Below are 10,117 nucleotides of genomic sequence, written 5' to 3' on the forward strand. Positions count from 1 at the left end.
AAAATAAATAAAATAAAATAAAATAATAAAAAAAAGAAAGAAATCAGGAGTAGCCATACTTATACCAGACAAACTAGATTTTATTTATTTATTTACTTACTTACTTACTTATTTATTTTTAAAGATTTTATTCATCCATTTGACACAGAGAGAGCGAGGGAGAGAGAGAGACAGAGAGACAGAGAGCAAGCACAAGGAGGGGGAACGGCAGGCAGAAGAGAAGCAGGCTCCCCATTGAGCAAGGAGCCTGATGTGGGGCTCAATCCTGGGACTCTGGGATCATGACCTGAGCCAAAGGTGGCCACTTAACCAATTGAGCCACCTCGGTACCCCCAGACAAACTAGATTTTAAACCAAAGACTGTAATAAGAGATGAAGAAGGACACTATATCATAATAAAGGTGTCTATCGAATAAGAAGTTCTAACAACTATAAATATTTATGCTCCCAACTTGGGAACCCCCAAATATATAAGCTTATTAATAACAAACTTAAAGAAATTCATTGATAATAATATAGTAATAGAAGGTCACTTTAAGGGGTGCCTGGGTGGCTCAGTGGGTTAAAGCCTTGGCCTTCGGCTCAGGTCATGATCTCAGGGTCCTGGGATCGAGCCCCACATCGGGCTCTCTGCTCAGCAGGGAGCCTGCTTCCCCCTCTCTCTCTGCCTGCCTTTCTGCCTACTTGTGATCTCTGTCTGTCAAATAAATAAATAAAATCTTTAAAAATAATAAAATAAATAAAATTAATTTTTTTTTAAAAAGGTGACTTTAACACCTAACTCACATCAATGGAAAAAATCATCTAAGCAGAAGTTCAGCAAGGAAACATTGGCTTTGAATGACAGTGGACCAGATGGACTTAACAGATATATTCAGAGAATTTCATCCTAAAGCAGAAGAATATACATTCTACTCAAGTGCATGTAGAGCATTCTCCAGAATAAATAACTGGGTTACAAATCAGCCCTCAACCAGTACAAAAAGATTGAGATCATACCATGCCTATTTTCAGATCACAATGCTATGAAACTTGAAGTCAACCACAATAAAAAAATCAGAAAGACTTCAAATACATGGAGGTTAAAGAACATCCTACTAAAGAGTGAATGGGTTAAGCAGGAAATTAAATAAGAAAATTTAAAAATACATAGGCAAACAAAAATGAAAACACAACAGTCCAGGGATGCCTGGGTGGCTCATACGGGCCTTCCTCAAGAAGCAAGAAAGGTCTCAAATACACAACCTAACCTTACACCTAAAGCAGCTGGGGAAAGAATGGCAACTGATACCTAAAACCTGCAGAAAGAGACATAATTAAGATCAGAGCAGAAATTATATAGAAATTTTTTTAAAAAAACACTAGAACAGATCAATGAAACTAGGAGCTGGTTCTTTGAAAGAATTAATAAGATTGATAACCCTCTAGCCAGACTTACCCAAAAAAAAAAAGAGAAAAAAAAACGAAATAAATAAAATCATGAATAAAAGAGGAGAAATTACAACCAACACTGCAGAAATATAAATTATTGTAAGAGAAAGTTATGAGCAGTTACATGCCAACAAATTAGGCAATCCAGAAGAAATGGATAAATTTCCAGAAGCATATAAACTAACAAAACTGAAACAGGAAGAAAGAAAAAATTTAAACAGACCCATAAAATGCAAAGAAATTCAATCAGTCATCAAAAATCTTCCAACAAACAAGATTCCAGGGCCAGATGGCTCCCAGGGGAGATCTACCAACAGTAAAAATAATAATAATAATAATAATAATAATAATAATAATGCTGATTCTTCCAAAACTGTTTCAAAAAAATAGAAAAGGAAGGAAAACTTCCAAACTCATTCCATGAGGCCAGCATCACCTTCATCCCAAAACCAGACAAAGACTCCACTAAGAAGAGAGTTAAAGACCAATATCCCTAATAAACATGGATGCAAAAATTCACAAGATACTTAGCTAATCAAACCCAATGGTACATTAAAAGGACAATTCACCATGATCAAGTGGTATTTATTCCTGGGCTTCAGGGGTGGTTCAATATCTGCAAAACAATCAACATGATACACCACATTAATCAAAGAAAGGATAAGAACAATATGATCATCTCAATAGATGCAGAAAAAGCATTTGAAAAAGTAAGGCATCCTTTCTTGATAAAAAAAAAAAAAAACCCTCAAGTAGGGATAGGAAGAACATACCTTAACATCATAAAGGCCATATATGAAAAACCTACAGCTAATATCATCCTCAATGAGGAAAAACTGAGAGCTTTTCCCCTAAGGTCAGGAATACGACAGGGATATCCACTCTCACCACTGTTGTTCAACATAGTCCTGGAAGTCCTAGCCTCAGCAATCAGACAACAAAAAGACATAAAAAGACATCCAAAAGGGGAAAGAAAAAGTCAAATTTCACTCTTCACAGAAGACATGATACTCTATGTAGAAAACCTGAAAGACTCCACCAAAAAAAAATTGCTAGAACCGATTCATGAATTCATCAAAATGACAGGATATAAAATCAATGTACAGAAATATGCTGCATTTCTATACACCAATAATGAAGCAGCAGAAATAAATCAAGGAATTGATCCCATTTACAACTGCACTAAAACTCATAAGAAACCCAGGAATAAACCCAACCAAAGAGGTAAAAGATTTGTATGCTGAAAACTATAGAACACTTATGAAAGAAATAGAAGAAGACACAAAGAAATGGAAAAAATTCTATGCTCATGGATTGGGGGGAAAATTGTTAAAATGTCTATACTACCCAAAACAATCTACACATTCAATGCAATCCATGTTGAAAAAGAAAAGCAAAATGGAAGGCTTCACAATCCCAGACTTCAAGCTGCATTAGAAAGCTGTACTCATCATGACAGTATGGTACTGACACAAAAACAGACACATAGATCAATGGAACAGAATAGAACACCCAGAAATGGACACCCAACTCTATAGTCAACTAATCCTTCACGGAGCAGGAAAGAATATCCAATGGAAAAAATGACAGTCTCTTCAACAAATTGTTGTGGAGAAACTGGACAGCAATATGTAGAAGAGTGAAACCAGAACACTTTCTTACACTATACACAAAAATAACTTCAAAATGGATGAAAGACCTATTCATGAGACAGGAAACCATCAAAATCCTAGAGAAGAAAACAGGTAGTAACCTCTTTGACCTTGGCCACAGCAACTTCTTACTTGATACATCTCCAGAAGCAAGGGAAATGAAAACAAAAATGAACTATTGAGAATTCATCAAGATAAAAATCTTCTGCACAGTGAAGGAAAGAATCAACAGAACTAAAAGGCAACTGATGGAAAGGGAGAAGATATTTATAAATGACATACCTGATAAAGTGCTAGTATCCAAAATCTATAAAGAACTTCTCAAACTCAACACCCAAAAAACCCCAAATAATCCAGTTAATAAATGAGCAAAAGACATGAACAGACACTTTTCCAAAGAAGAAATCCAGATGGCTAACAGACACATGTAAAGATGCCCACCATCATTCATGATTGAGGAAATACAAATCAAAACCACAATGAGATACTACCTCACATCTGTTAGAATGGCTAAAATTAACTGCTGGTGGGAATGCGAACTGGTGCAGCCACTTTGGAAAACAGTATGGAGGTTCCTCAAAAAGTTAAAAATAGAACTACCTTAGGACACAGCAATTGTACTATGTATATTTATCTAAAGGATACAAAAATACTGATTTGAAGGGGTACATGTACCCCTATGTTTATAACAGCATGATCAACAATAGCTTAATTATAGAAAGAGCCCAAATGTCCATCAACCAATGAATGGATAACAAAGAAGTGTTACACACACACACACACACACACACACACACACAGAGAAATATTACTCAGCCATTAAAAAGAATGAAATCTTGCTCTTTGCAACAAGGTGGATGGGACTAGAGCGTTTTATGGTATGTGAGATGTCAGTCAGAGAAAGACAATACCATATGATTTCACTCAAATCAGATGAACATAGGGGAAGGAAAGAAAATTAAAATAAGATAAAAACAGAGAGGGAGGCAAACCATAAGAGACTCTTAACTATTGAGAACAAACTGAGGGTTGCTGGAGTGGGGGTGGGTGGGGGGATGTGCTAAATGGACGATGGGCGTTAAGGAGGGCACTTGTTGAGATGAGCCCTGGGTGTTATATGTAAGTGATGAATTAATAAATTCTACTCCTGAAACCAATCTTACACTATATGTTAGCTAACTTGAATTTAAATTAAAAAATAAGAAAACAAAAAACTAAAAGTAAGACAAAAAAAGGGGGAAAAAAAACAAAAAGAAGGGTACACTAAACCAAAAACTAACGGATAGAAAGACATAACAAATATTGTATCCGAGATAAACAAATTTAAAAAAGAAATGAACAAAATAGTGACTATAAATCTTTCTTGACAAGAATTCCAACGTGAATTACCATATGACCCAGCAATACTAGTCCTAGATATATGCCAGAAAAAATTTTTTGAAAACAGGTGTTCAACAAGAATATGTAAACAGATTTTCTTAGCAGCACTATTCCCAATAGCCAGCAGATAGAAATGATCCAAATGTCCATCAGCTGCTACATAGATAAGGAAAATGTGGCATATCTATACAATGTAAGGAGGAATGAAGTGCAAATATATGCTATAACATGGGTGAATATTGAAAACATTATGTTAAGCAAAAGAAACCACAGACAATAGGTCATGAATCACATGACTTCATTTATATGAAATATCAAGAATATGAAAATCTGTAAGGACAGAATGCAGATTAATGGTTGCCAGAGGTTGTGGGGAGGGAGAACTGGGGATTGATTATTTAATATACATGGAGTTTTCTCTTGGGTTGTGAAAATTTTCTGAAACTAGATAGAGGTGATGGTTAGAAAACACTGTAAATGTACGAACTGCCACTGAGTCAATGCACTTTCAAATGGTCAAAATGTTGAATTTTATGTTAGGTAACTTTTACCTCAATTTAAAAAGAAATATGATTTAGATAGTGTGACAGAGGGAATTCAAAACTGCTCCCAAACCCCACCACAAAGAAGATTACATGCCCCTGGTTATTCAATCAAATGCTAATCAAGGTACTTCTGTGATTCAATTTTGTACATGGAATTGAAGTCCCAAATGAGTTGACCTTAAAATGTTGATATTATCTGGGTGGATTTGACTTACTCACACCTGCCATTCAAAAGTAGACAATTTTCTCCAGCTGGTTGCAGAAGTAGCAGAGAAATTCAAGTATGCAAGGGATTTAAAGTAAGTGTAGTTTTTTTCCTGCTGGGAATTAGGGGACCATGTGAATAAATATGAGAACCTCTAGTTGCTAAGAGCTGTTCCAGGGTATATACTAGTAAGAAAACTGGGATCCCAGTCTTAAATTCCCAAGGAACTGAATTCTGTCAGTATCAACAATGCGCTTGAAAGCAGATTTTTTTCCTCTAGGTTTGCCACTAGATGAGGACACAGCAAGCCAACACCTTGATTTTAGCCTTGTGATTGTCTGAGAAGAGAACCTAGCCATGCTGTGCCTGATTTCTGACCTCTAGAAACTAAGATAGTAAATTTTGTTGTATATGCCTCTAAGTTTGTGGTAATTTGTTAACAGCAATAGGAAACTAATAAACGTTTTACTGTTTTTACCGACATGGAAATATTTCCAAATATACTGTTAAGTTGAAAAAACTTAAGTCCCAGAAGAGTATATATGGTTCAATTACAATATGTGCATATATATATATATATGATGTGTTATTTTTAATAACATTTTAATAAAGAAAACAGCTTTCCTAATGTGTCTAAGATTAGAAAAGCCATTTGAATCATCTTTATTTCTACTATAGAAGGGAGATTTATCTTAAACCGTTCTTACTAATATTATCAAGAAAAACTGAGATTTAGTAACATTTCAGTACAAAGCTTTGTTTAACAAAGCTTACTAAGCCTAAAAAGGGATGTGTTATATCAGCGGATAGAATTTTTAAAACAATAACTTTCCCACCAATTACTGTGTGACTCATGCTATATTACAATATTTCAAATATTTCAAAACATTTTAAATAACAATAGAAGAAATAATTTTATGACCGTGAAATTTTTGCGACTTTTAGCATTAGAAAAAATTTGTATTCATTTTTTTAAAAAACAGTTGAGTGGTGAACAAAAGGTTCTTTTTCAGAGTAAATGGGAAAAATGTAGTGACTCTAAAACTTCATTCTTCTTCAAACTTTCATCTTTCTGTTAAGCATAACTCTGTACCAACCTTAAAGGAGAAACTCACATTTATGATGTAATTCTTCCCAGATTGAATAAAGTTTTTCTTTACATAAGTATATGCATAGAAAATTATTTCCAATAATATACATCAAACTGGATTGTTTAGTTTTTGGAAAACAATTATTAAATTTTAAAAATATGTTTTTAGGGGCGCCTGGGTGGCTCAGTGGGTTAAAGCCTCTGCCTTCAGCTCAGGTCATGATCCCAGGGTCCTGGGATTGAGCCCCACATCAGCTCTCTGCTCAGCGGGGAGCCTGCTTCCCTTCCTCTCTCTCTGCCTGCCTCTCTGCCTGCCTGTGATCTCTGTCTTTCAAATAAATAAATAAAATCTTAAAAAAATATATGTTTTTAGAAAGAACAGACAAGGAAGAAATGGAAATTACAGATCAATGAGGGAGTGTGTGCCAATTTCAGGGTTTAGCAAAATTGTTTGCTTTTACGTAAAAGTTGGAGAAATATATTCAGTTTGAAACTTTTCCAATCAACCTAAAATCTTGTTAAGTGTTACTCTTGCCAGAAGCTAAATAATATCCTAAATATTAAAGAACAATTTTTTATACTCAGATTGTACTTTATTTTGAACCGTACACAGAAAGAAAGCTCTACTGTGCCTTTGGAACAAATGTTAAAGAACAATTTTAAGTATTACTTCATCCTTGCTTGAGCTAAGAAAGTATTCCTATACATATATGCATACAAAATAAACTTTCTGAAAAATATATGGCAAACTCATTCACTTTCTACATTACATATAACCATATTACTGTATTTTTTAAAAAGCACAATCATTAAGGAAAATAAAGATATTTAAGAATAGATGTTGAACTATGCTAAGAATTAAATAAAATAAAACAGCAAATTAAAGAAATAATTTTAAAAACTCATTAAAGGGTTCCCAAACTTGCCTGATCTTATAAATTATCTGGGGTACTTCATAAAATACAAACTGTCATGGCATATTCCAGATGTACTAAATTAAAACCTCCAGAAGACAAACCTTTGTATCCAGATATCATCTAAGACACCACCCAAGAAAGGGTAGATTTGGAAAATCCTGGTAGATCAGGATTAACAAAAAAAAAATTTTAAACCTGAAAATGATAAACAGAATAAATATAAAATTTTGGTGTTCAAGTGAAGGAAGTGCAAAGGAGCCATGCACAAAGATATTTCCTGAATCTGTGCTTGTAACAGAAAAAAAGGGAAAAAATCTAAATGTGCATCAATAGGAAAACAAAAAATGAACAAGACATACAATGGAATACTGTACTGCTGTTAAAAAACCTACATCTACCTATTCAACATAGATGAATCTCAAAAACATCATTTGTCACAAAAGCAAGTTATGTGCTTGTATATGTACACATATATATGTATTTACATGCATATACACACATTTAAAATACATTAAAATGTCTGTATGTGTCTGTATGTATATAAACATGTATTTATATATATTTTCAAACTATATATAGTGTAAAAGCATGGATGAATGCTTCATTCTCTCAAACTTGTTTTGCATGATTCAATATTTCCTAAATTAATATGATTGATTACAACCTGTGTTGGTGGAGTGAACAGATAATATTTTTGAGGGCAATCTGCATGTATACATTATTGAAACAAGGCCAAAAACTGTAAATATATTGAAATAATGCCAATATGAATAAACTGGAAGTTTGTGAAATAAATTAAGATGATTTGAACACTCTTGAAACATCAAAAACAGGTAAAGTGCTTTAATTGTTACTAACCTGAAAAAATAGTATACTATTACATTAAAATAGAAGCATAAATTAACTATATGAATATAATAGTGAATAGAGAACATTTAGTAAGATCATATACTAAAATATGTATCTTAATGTTACAAGTTTATATATATTTCAAATTTTATATAAGAAACCTCCAAAGTCAAAGAAAAACTAATTTTTAAGAAAATTTTATATGCAATTAATCGAACTAAAGAATTTTAAATGATCATTTAGTCTTCAACTGACTCAAATGATTCAGAAAAAAAAAATAATGTGTCCTACATGGAGAGAAAATAATAAAGCAAATGTAGTAAAACGTTAACAAGTAGGGAATACAGTGAAGGCCTTGTGGGGCTTTGAAATTATTTCATTATAATGTTCTTTAAAAAAAAACACATAATAATGGAAGGTTTTTTTTTAAATTTAGTTTTGGTTCTTTTTGCCTATGACACGATTCCCAAACCTACCTGATTTTAAGAATTGTGGGGCACCTGGGTGGCTCAGTCAGTTGAGTATCTGATTTCAGCTCAGGTGGTCTCGGGGTCATAGAATTGACCCCCAATTCAGGCTCCACACTCAGTGGGCAATCTGCATGGGATTCTCTTTCTCTCTATCCCTCTGCCCCTCCCCCAACCCCTGCATGCTTGCAATCTCTCTCTCACTCTGAGATGAATAAATAAATCTTTAAAAAAAAGAATTGTGTATGGAACTTAAATACAGAGTCCCAGAGCTGGCTCCAATTTATGGAAAAAGAATCTTCAGGGTAAAGTCTAGGAATCATAATCTCAGTATCTGTTAGGACGTAGCAGGTTTAGAAAACATTACCTAATGGTAATTTTTTTTTTTTACTTGAGTATACTTGACACACAATGTTACTTTAATTTCAGGTGTGGAATATAATGATCCAACTTCTCTATATGTTATGCTATGTTCACCACAAGTCAAATAAAATAAATGAATAACATAACATAATACAAAATTATTAAAAAACAAAAACAAAAATCAAATAAAATTTTAAAAATACAATAAACCAGATAATACTCAGTGTTGGTATACTCATGAGAAAAAAAGGAATGCTCATATGTTATAGATGCCAAATTGAGACAATATTTTTCAAGGCTGATTTCCATGACAATTAAAAGTATCCATAGTCATTTCAATGACAGTCCTAGGAATTTAATTTAATACATATTAGTATTTTAAAAAAACTATGTACAAAGAAGCTCAGTCGACATTGTTTGTCATAGAGAAAATTACAAATAGCCCAAGTACATATAAATATTGGAATGTATGTGTGTGTATTATCTTTATTTTAAAGGAAAATATTTGGACGATTTAGAGTAAAATGTGAGTAGTATATTTCTTGAGACAGGAATAAAGCTGATATATTGTATATATGTGTATATATACTCACCGTTTCACCTCATGGAAAGACCTCAAGAGACCCTTTAAAAGAGGAACCATCAGTTTAAGTTTATAATTTAAAGTCCTTAATAGGAGGTGCTGTTGAAGGGTCTATATTTACAGGGTGATCCCACCCGCAGGAGAAAGAGGTTGTCAAGATTTTACAACTCGAAATCCTATTTTTTAACTGAAAATAATTGTACTGTCTAATTATAACAACCAAAAATGGAATGCATGCTAATGGGAAACAAAAATAATCACCCTTCCCCCCCCCAAAAAAAAAACCCAGAAAGGGAAATAAAGTAAAAGTTTTTTTTGTTTTGTTTTGTTTTTTTAATGTCACTTTCTATGTGTTTTCCAGAATTCCTTGCCTCGCTGTTAACGGGTAATTTGGGTTTTACTTGCTGGGGAGTGGAGGGGAGAGAAGTGGGCATTTAATGGTTTAGAAGATAACGAAGTAATTATTTAAAGGCTCCAGCAGATATCTGGGGAAAGGCAAATATACACTACAAAATATTTCACCCATTTGGTCTTAAAGATTGCTAAACAGGAAAAAATAGGGATGGGTTTTAGTGGCGAGAAGGCAGGGATGAAGAAAAAGATGGCCCCGCCTACGCTCCCGCCCCCACCCTCTT

This window comes from Lutra lutra, chromosome X (genome assembly GCF_902655055.1).
Source record: "Lutra lutra chromosome X, mLutLut1.2, whole genome shotgun sequence".
Classification (NCBI taxonomy): domain Eukaryota; kingdom Metazoa; phylum Chordata; class Mammalia; order Carnivora; family Mustelidae; genus Lutra; species Lutra lutra.